Source organism: Melitaea cinxia, chromosome 6, assembly GCF_905220565.1.
Source record: "Melitaea cinxia chromosome 6, ilMelCinx1.1, whole genome shotgun sequence".
NCBI lineage: Eukaryota > Metazoa > Arthropoda > Insecta > Lepidoptera > Nymphalidae > Melitaea > Melitaea cinxia.
Window position 1 is genome coordinate 14,009,250 of NC_059399.1, and position 10,928 is coordinate 14,020,177.

Below are 10,928 nucleotides of genomic sequence, written 5' to 3' on the forward strand. Positions count from 1 at the left end.
GTAATAGTAAGTACGCAATGCAATATGAACTAAATTGTTGAGTTGTAAATTAAGAATATAACTCCTAAAATATAGGATATAATTTAATTGTTTTTCAAATTGTCTTATGTGTTTGCGATAGCGGGACAGATCCATCTTCGCCGGGAAATTCGGGACAAGCAGCAAACAATTCTGTTCCACTTGAAACGAAACATATGATCATCATAGGAAGTGAGGTGTATCCAACATAGCCCCGAATCAAGGCAACATTAGCGATGTTAAACATGCTGGTTTTTTATACACAAACATACCCAAATCTTAAAAATTATAGTCTCACTACATTTTAAAAATAAAATATATCAAACATTAAATCGTGCTAATATAACAGAATGTCCCGAAAATCATAATAGTATATTTTAAATCAGGTGGATAAAACTGGGAGCATATATAGTATAATACTTTTAATTATATCCGAATAGCAGTGGATAGTCGAGTCATTGGGTCTAGACAAAATTATATTGCGGTTGATAATTTTGATCATAGATAAGTCAAATTTCATATATATTTTTATATTTATTGTCTTATGTTACTAATAGTTACTTTTTTAAAGCTGTTAGGTTAAAGTGTATACCTAATGTTCAGATTATCATCTTGTGCTCACACTATTCAACTATTAATAATGTTATATTTTCGTTCTGAATTTAAATTTTTACCTATTTTACATTAATCATACTATATTGGTAAAACATCATCAAATTTTTACTTTACCAGTTGACAAATTACTCCAGGATATTTAAGTAACCAAGTCACAAGCCAAGCGACAGTGAAAAATTGTGCAATTACTGTTTACAATTTTTACGTAATAGTGCTGCCGCTAGTGAGCAATCGGAGAACTACAATGTAGTAAAATTTTTGATTACTTCTTTAGTTTTCCGCGGTCGTTTTAACTTGAAACATGTATATGATAACAATATTTTACATTTGACTTATCTCTGTACTCTCTGTACTGTGACTAGACTCACATTGTTAATCCAATATAGCTACCTATACGAGATGATCTAATTTTAAAGCATTTAAGAAACTAGTATTTACTGAATTTATTAAATAAGTGCTGTACGAGTAAGTTAAAAATTAAAACTAATAGATTTATAAGATTAGCGACTAAAGTCGCTTTACGTAGTCTTGTGTATGATGTTGTGACCATAAATTAAACTATATTTTATCCTATGAATGTAACATTTTCTAATGAAAAAAATTCCACATGTGTGTAATATTAACGTTTGTGTATACAATTTTATATCGAAACCGGTAGAATTAAAATCAATCAAAGTAAGTGTTCATGTTGTATATATGTATTGGTGTGTCTTTGGTGTATAATAGTGTTTCGATATTTTTATTTATAACATATATAAATATTTTATTACCAAATATGAATGAAGTCTATGAATCTAAATTTAGAAAAGCACTTTAAAACACAATTAACTTTTAGTGTTCTGGTGGAAGCAAACGTCGTTGCGAGCGCATTCGTCTAAATGACAGGACGCCAACAACATCTATTTAAAAAACGTTTTGTGTATTATCAATATCCAATTGGTATTCAAATATAGAAAAAAAGACTAACGAAACCTAAATATTTTGAGTTAAATTTTGTATGTCAAATAAAATACTTTATAGATTAATTAGAAAAAGTTTTAGTACAATTGCATTGGACATTTAAAAAAACCTGATGAAAATTTCCTGAACCGACCATTTTGGCGATAGAGACAGTTTATCAACAGTTATAAACTATATAAAAATTATAGTCTGTAAAAGTTTATGAGAAACCAAAAAAAAAATCACTTATATTAAGAATTTATTATAAAAACTAAGAATACAGGGAATAATTAAAATAGGGTAAAAATGAATTAATTTAATTTATTAATATTAAACTTCAGTAATAAAATGTTAGTCAAAAATTCTATATATTTTTTTTGTACTTTACTTTCAAAAGTTGTCTCAAACTTATTATAACTAGAAAAATGAAAAGCCTACTGATTATTACTTATTGTTTTACTTCGTTTTTACAACAAATTAATGTAATTAATTTTAATAAATGTAATTAATTTTAATAAATGTAATATTTGTCGTTGTTATAATAAGTAAACTATTGAAAGAATTTCTATGTTTAATAATTATTATAAGTAAGCTAGAGTCAAACTCTAGTGAAGACGAAGACTTAATGATAATTGGCTTCATCTTTTGTAATATTACCTCAAAGCTTCATTCACACAAAAATATGTTAATGTTATGTTTCAAAAAAATATATATTAAATTAGATCAAAATTTTAAAACAAAACTCATTTTTTATATAACTAGGTCGGCAAACAAGCGTATGGCTCACCTGATAGTAAGCGATTTCCGTACCTTATAGAACTCAGAAACACCAGAAACATCGCAAGCGCGTTGCCGACCCTATCCCCAATTCTCTCCAGAAACTCTGGTCACCTTACTCCCCAACAAGAACACAACACTGCTTGAAAACATTATTATTTACCTGTGGTTTTCTGTAAGGTCGAGGTACTACCCCAATCGGGCTACTCCATATTTTGAGCAGGAAATTTCCAGCTGTTACCTCGGTTACAGTACCACAATAGAAAAATGATTACTCAGGTTTTTAATATTACTGTCAAAGTTATACAGCTGAGTCCACACCGCTACCTGCCTATCTAATATACCAGCTACCCACATGTAAAAATCATTTGTTATTCAGTTTTATATAAAAAACATTACGAACACTACTTTAAAATTGAGTTTTGTTTGAGGTTTTGATTGCTGTAAACTTTAATGGTAAGTGACATACCACTAACGGTTCCAATAATAGGCTCGATTTATTTTGGCATCCAGACACTTATATCGTAAATGTTGAATTTATCAAGTACCTAAATTTGTAGTAGCAAGTTCATTTTGTAACATTGCAGCCTAACTGAATAAATGTATACACTTATACGTACTTGTTTTATTTTCCACGTCATTCGCTGTCATATACATCAGTCCGTTCATTTCGTTCCATCCACCTCCTACCACATGTAAATACGTATATATCGTAATGAAATGTAATACAAAGTTAAAACAATTTGTATATAATAATAAAAAATTATAAGGTCTACCGATAAAATTATATCTGTCGCAGAAATTTAGTTTCGTGTAACTTTGTGGTATTCTATAACTCAACAACACTGTTACTATAAAAATAAAAAAGAGTTTATAAGTAAATATAAATAATTATAATAATATTTTCGAGGGTTTAATCTGTGATTTTTTTTTAATAGTAATCACCATAGAAAAAAAGTGCTCGTGCCGATTGTGATAATTTATAAATTGTTTATATAATGCTAACTTTACATATATACCAGTGTTAACAACTTTTGTAAACCTTAATAAAATAAACGCATTTTTACTCTCAACGCAAATAACTGACACTGGGAAGTACTCATAATTCAATGCAAAAGCCGAGTAATCAAGCATTCTAATCCTATTACTACCCTAAATTATAGCGTTATGCCATTGAGTTCAATGCGATTTCATGAACTGCTAAGTACCTACTAATGATTATTGAACACGATTATTAGGATCATAATGCACTATATTAGTCATAACATCCTAGTATACAATTAATTTGATATTTAAGTGTAATCTATAAATAATAGTTCCAACTTAAGGCAAACTACAAAAACTATTCCAGACTACTTCTAATAATTTAATAAAGCCTCTTTAATAAAGCCTAACTAATATTTTAATAAAGCCTCTTTTTTAACAAATATTATGCTGTAAAACATTTCCATCAAACTAATAAAAATGAGGGAGTTATTAGAAATTTAAGTAAAGAACGCTTGTCGTTTGTCGTTGTTTCGTGGATGTAGAAAATTTAAGGACATATAAATTTAAACCGAAAGTTTGCTGATTAAATAAGAAAATATTTAATTTCAAGGAAGTCCGTTTACAAAATATTTTAATATTGAAGTGATAATAAAAAATTATTTCCAAAACATGATTTATAAATGAAGGATAAATTCACGACTCGTGAGATATATCTCCTTAGATGGTTGGAAACGAAAATTAGTGTGGAATTTGCTAACGCACGCAAGCTTACTGAAAAATGTGTGTTCCGAAAAAAAAGATTTTTCGTTCGCAAGATAAATTAAAACACTCCCTCGATCTAATCTAGCTTAAAGAATGAAACAACAAATATTTTTCAAGTACAACCCATGTAACAAAGGGAAACCTAATCGAATGAAACAAGAGAAATAAGCGAATTCCTCCAATACCTTATCGTTCCCTTTTCGTGAAGAAGTGACCAATGTATCGGATCATTTAACGGGAACGCGATTGAAAGCCCGCCAAGAACAGTTTCCGTTGATGTGACGACTGTGGTACGATTGGGTTTTAGATTGGAGCTCGGTGATTTGAGGAGATGTTAGTATCCAGTGAGTATTGGTGTGATTTGTACGTTTCAGTATTTAAAAAAGTACTTAGGATTGCAATATTCTTTTGTACTAGTCCGGAAACAACGTGTATATGTTTTGGGAAGATGTACTTTATTTTACCTTTTAAAGAAATTTGATAATTATTTTCACTAACGATAATTTGTGATTTTAAGAATTTATCTAATGTAATCTCAAACTTACAATGACACGATTCAGCCTGTAAATATCTCACTGTTGGGCATAGGCCTCTTTCTCCATGTAGGAGAAACTTGATGTACCTGATGAAGGTTGATGGTAAGAGTAACTATTGCTATCGGGTGTATATGATAACAATCTGGAACGACAGTTTAAAGTGCTCTCCGGGCTCGGTGTGGAGATCAACGAGTATCCTCTCCGAGTCGATATCGAACCCGGAATCGGCAGTGTTTGAGCCTATATACGGCACACACACCACTACACCAGAGTGATGTCGAATGAAACTTACAATAAGGTACAATATTAAAATTATACATCTAGTCATATATCTAGTCAGTGAACATACGGTTAATGTTTTTAAATTACTACCACACAATACATAATAATTCACAAAATTTTGTTCAAGATCTGTCCTTAGACAAATATGTGGATGGAATGAAAACAACATGAAAATGAAAGAAGTATTTATGGAGTAATTGTTTATTTGTGGTATGGAATATAAATATTTAAAGTTAAATTTTATTTGAAGTTGTCTACTATCTCGATCCATAACGTCAAACTAAAACTAGGCCTACCTTCCTTGTGTATAAATAAATTATAAAAACGATGCAGGAGTATGATAAAATTGAGAGCAAAAAATATGCTTAAGTTTACCTATGTTATCGTGATCAAGAAGAAATTTTACTTACTACTTTGTTATCTATAATATAATAAATATTACTTTCAAAATATTTAAGTCTAGAGATATTTGAGTGAATTTATTTGCTTTATAACGGTTATGAATCACCTCGGAAACAGCAATCAATTTATTGTTTATAACGTTACATTATGTAGGTACTATTAACCATAATCAATTTTTATAATGACGTCGCTTGAATACAAAACTCGTTGAGTAATGCGTCTTGCCGGTTTTAAAAAACGATGCCGAAACGTGGACACTGACGAGAAGACTAGACAAGTTTAAAGAAGCTCTACGTGCAATGGAGCGGGCTATGCTTGGGGTCTCTCTCAAAGATAGGATCAGAAATGAAACTATCCCCGAGATAACGAAAGTAACCAACATAGTCCACAAAATTAGCAAGTTGAAGTGGCAATGGGCTGGTCGCCTGTGTCGCAGGACCGATGGCTACTTGAGCTGACGTGTGAATTTGAGTAGAAACTGCGTGTTGGCAAACGCAGTGTGGGACGACCTCCGGCCCGCTTGACCGACGATCTACGTAAGATTGCCAGTGTGGGCTGGATGAGGATTGCGAAAAACCGGGATGTTTGGCGCAAACCTTGGGAAAGCCTATGTCCAGCAGTGAAATGTGACAGGCTGAAGTGTGAGTAAATTTTTATACACATTTTAGTTTTATGTTACAAATTTTATTTTATTAAAATAGTAGTGTAAAACTTACCCAATAACAAACTAATTAGTTTAAAAAAAACATATAATGCTATCACCGTCTTAAAATATAAATTTTTCTACACAGAAATAGCCTCCTTTATTGCAACGCCGAGAGAATGTAAAAAGTTTTTATTCAAATGAGAACATGAAACAATCTGTTTTTGTTTTAAAAAATACAAAATAATGTTCAAATTTACAATCAGGAGACTCTTACTGTAACTATTGCAAAAAAAAATTCGAACAAACTTTTCTTTGACGTCTAAATTAAGAAATTTATCTGTGGTTTGAAATTTTATCTTGCCAAAATCAAACGATAATTTAATTTTACATATTTATTGCTAATTTTTAACGAGCAATATAAAAGAAAATATATTGATCTAAAGTATTACTCATGGCGAGTATTTGATCTCTGATTGTGACTGTATATTCTAAATTCAATAAAATTTAAAATTTATGTTTAGTTTGCAACAAACAATAACTGCTGGCAATATCGTTAGTTTGTTAACTAATCTGTCGATGTATTTGTTTACCCACAATGAATAACGATTCGAAAATCTCTTTTAGCACAGCAACTGTGACATTTATTGCTCGGAAAAGATTGATTGATAAAAACATTAGGAAAGTTTGGAGACAAAATTACGCTTTCATTCAGAAGATCGATACTTTCATGTTAAAAAGTAAATGAAAAAAAATCTGAATTTTTTTTAAGCAAACGACGTTTATTGTTTGCAGTAAATTTATGAATAATTCAAGTCGTCGTATTTTTACGATAAATGAGGTTCGTTTGTTCGACTCTTCTGATATTATAAGGCTACTAATGGCTATTCGTGAAATACATTTCAGCTGCAATAAATTTAAAGAATTCCAATATTAGATAACAATCTTCTTTATAGCTTTAAGATTTATTAAGTTGTATTATTTAAATACGTTTCATTTACATATGTTCATACGTTTTACTTAAATATGTTCTTAACATTTTTTGAAGTGAAACTTCTCTATGCGCATGAGGGTAAAATTTTTACCGATGTAACGGCAACGTTTTTGTCGGTGGCACTGGAACGGAAATCTAAATCTTTAGATTTGTATAAATATAAACGAGACTTAAAAATTAGTTTGCCAAAGAAGTTTCACTTTTGACATGTGTACGCACGCACTTTATTTTTATGCAACTTGATATGAATTTGAAAAATAAAGTTCAAAAATTATCTATTTTCTGATTTCAAGATTACCTACTACAGTTCAAATTGTAATGATTTTAAATTCTTTTTATATATCTATATTTATTTCTAAAATCTTATTAAAGTTTATTAAAATCGGCTTAACACACAAACATAAAAATCAAACCAACATAATTTACTGATTGAAGTATTGCTTCCTAGATAATACAAAAATAATTGGGATTTACAGCGACGGCAAGCAGATGGCAGAAGCCGGTAGTTATGCAAATTATTCGTAACAAAATTATTTATGGAGTCAATTTAAATGTATAATGGGTAAGAGTAACTGCAAAACAATTTTGACCATAACCGAGGAATTAATTAAGTTGAGAATAAGTTTTCGAATGTTGCTCGTTGTTATTGAAAATGTATTTTGGTAGTTTGTAGCTCATTTCCTAATCTATACAAATAAATAAATTTGGAGTGTATGTTTATTATATTAAAGTAACCGCTTTTACTAAATGCATAGGATTTACATATATCTAAATATATATTTTTTACAATTTTTGTCTGTCTGTCTGTCTGTTGAATCTCTGAAACGGCTAGATCGATTTTGATGGCACTTTCACTAGCAGACAGCTAATGTAATAAAGAGTAACTTAAGCTACTTTTATTTTAGAAATTTATTTATACATATTATAACTCTGCGAACTGAACAATAACTTCTTGTTAAATTCCACGCGGATAAAGTCGCGGGCACAACTAATATTTACTAAACGTCAACAATATTTGGTATTAGGAAAAGTTATATCAATTTATTTTTCAAATGAACCGTACCAATGTATCTATTGATTTTTTTTTCTCAAATTATAACTAAATAATTATAATACATTCGATAAGTGCGAACATTTTTGCCTGAGTCAGTAAAATGCAAATAAAGCAGGCAGGTAGCATGTATGAATAAAGATGGTGCTTATATATTATATTGAGTTATTCACGCAGGTTTCATGCTGTTTTATTACATACTAGATTTTAATTTAAAAGGATATGCTATAAATACTTATGATATACATTTTATTTAATCACTTTAATTTAAGATGTAATTAATGTAAAGTTTTAGATCTTTTATTGATTATAACAACGTTTTCCCCACAGGGGTGCAAACAGGCGTACGGTTCGAATATGGACGCTTGAGACATGAGAAATATTACAAATATGCCGCCAACTCTATATCCATTTTCAATCTTAGTTTTGGTCACCAGACGAATACTAATTAAGAGCATTACTATTTGATTTTCTATAAGGTTTAGGTACTTACCAGTTGTGCTGTGTTGTCTATATTTTAAGCAAGATATGCTGTGCCAAAACTCGATAAATATTATTTTCTCTGTCTTAATAAAACTTATGTACAAGCTACATCTATGTGTTCCAAATGATCGAAAATTAACAAAAATACATTTTTTTTATTATTGTTGTATATTTTTATCTGCCCTGGGATATGTAGATTTTTTTTCAATAAATTCAATAAAAAAAAAACAAAACGCTTATTTTTTTGAGTTAGGAAACTGTAATTTAAAAAAAGATTGATGTATTATATAATAACGTCAAGTGTGTATGTCGTATTTTTCGTTAAATTGCGCTCCAACGCGCGCTAATGGTTGCGGCCTTCCACATGTTTGTCGTGGTCTGGGCGTTTTTGATTGTTTTGGGTGTGTGTTCTGGAATTCCAAGATTGGATTCACATCGCAAGGGAAGTAAGTCATTAACTATTAAACGCTTATTTTAATAAATATTTACATTAGTTTATTAAATCATTTAAAAGAAATAAACATTTCTAACAATGTTTAAAGATATCTGTATCTATAAGAGAAAAATGTTATGAACAAAAAAAAAAATAAGGTGAATTTAAAAGATTCAATGTCATTGTATACATCTAGACATACAGTACATTGCAATTTTTATTATAATGGGTGACAAGAAGCGTAATTGGTAACTCTGGAAATGAAACTGTGCGTCGCTTTACAACTATAACATATGTCTCATTATTTTACGAGAATATTCCTTGTTTCAGACGTAACGTTTTAAACAGATTTTCTTTTGAATAATTTTATAAAAGAATAATTTATTAGATTCAACAATTAAAATTACTCTGTTTTACTACGACAAGCATTTTAAATTTAAAAAGTATATTCTTGAAAGTTAAATATATTTTCATATCTAGATGTACATGTGTGTATTTATATACGTATTGATATATGAATAAACGTTTTATTTTGTTTTAAATGTAAATTTAATTAATTATTATTGCTATAACTTATATTCCGCTTTATTCTCTTTGTGTCTTTTATATCAAAATTTGCCTGGAAGAGACCACTCTTTTGCGATAAGACCGTCTTTTGTTCATATTTTTCTGTTATTTATTTATTCTTTTCAACCTACTTCAAAAAAGAAGGAGGTTACTCAATTTAACCGTATATATAATTTATGTGTGGTCGGGTATAACTTCGTCGTTTATGAACTGATTTTGATAATTCTTTTTTTGTTGGAAAACAAGGGTGGTACCATGATAAGAAAACTATACATATATATATATATATATATATATATATATATATAGAATTTTGATAATTCTTGGATTTCTCATTTGATCTAATTTTGTTAGAAAGAAGATATCCCATGTGTAGTACCATGGTAAGAAAACCAGGATCTGATGATGGAATCCCAGGGAAATCGAGGGAAATCCTCGAAAATCGTAGTGACGACTAGTGCCTTTGTTACATTTTTTTTTTTGTCTACATACGTTGTATTACTTATTGTCAATGTAATTGAATTCTTTTTTATTTGTGTACACGTAGCGTTTAATTAAACGTTTGTATTATTTTATATTACATTCTTGTCTTTATATCCGAGAATAAAATTGGGAAATTAGAATAGAAATGTAACAGAAATTATTCTTGTATTCTTTATAATGTTGAAATGTGGTATCCATAGTAGGGGCTCCAGACGAAACAATATTCGAGGGCACTTCAAAACAGACTATTGTATAGAAATATTAGGCTTCCGAAAGTCTTTTGTGTTACGGATTACTTGTCCTTTGAAGAGTTTTGGGTATTATCTTCTCTATTTGTGGTATGGCAACGAATTTTTATCAAATAAAACTCCTAGATCACGCAATGTTTTGATTTCCGGTTCAGAATGGTTGTTGATACTGTTGTATAGAACTAACGAATAAACTTTGTATGTAAATATTTTCACCGTTAAGATTTATTCGGCACCGTCCTATTTTATTGTTAAGGTTTTGAAACCATTCTATATCCGCGATTGATTTGATTTATTTTTGAACTGTTTGATTATGTAAAACATAGAGGAACCTTATTGCTTCAGCCTGTAATATTCCACTACTGGGTATAGGCCTCTTTCTTCATGCAGGAGAAGGATCAGAGCTTAATCCACCACGCTGCTCCAATGCGGGTTGGCGAATATATTCCCAACAACGATCGCTATCAGGTGTGCATGATAACAACCGGGACCGACGACTTGACCTGCTCTCCGAGGCACGGTGGGGAGACCCACAAAGACTGCATAAACACCCAGACCACGGCAAACACCTGTATGGCCAATACAAATAGTTGTCATGTGCGGGAATCGAACCCGCAACCCGTAACCGTTGTGCCAACGCGGCGTAGGAACCTTATAGATGCTTACAATTCACAGTGTGACCAAAATATTTATTTATTTTTCAATAAT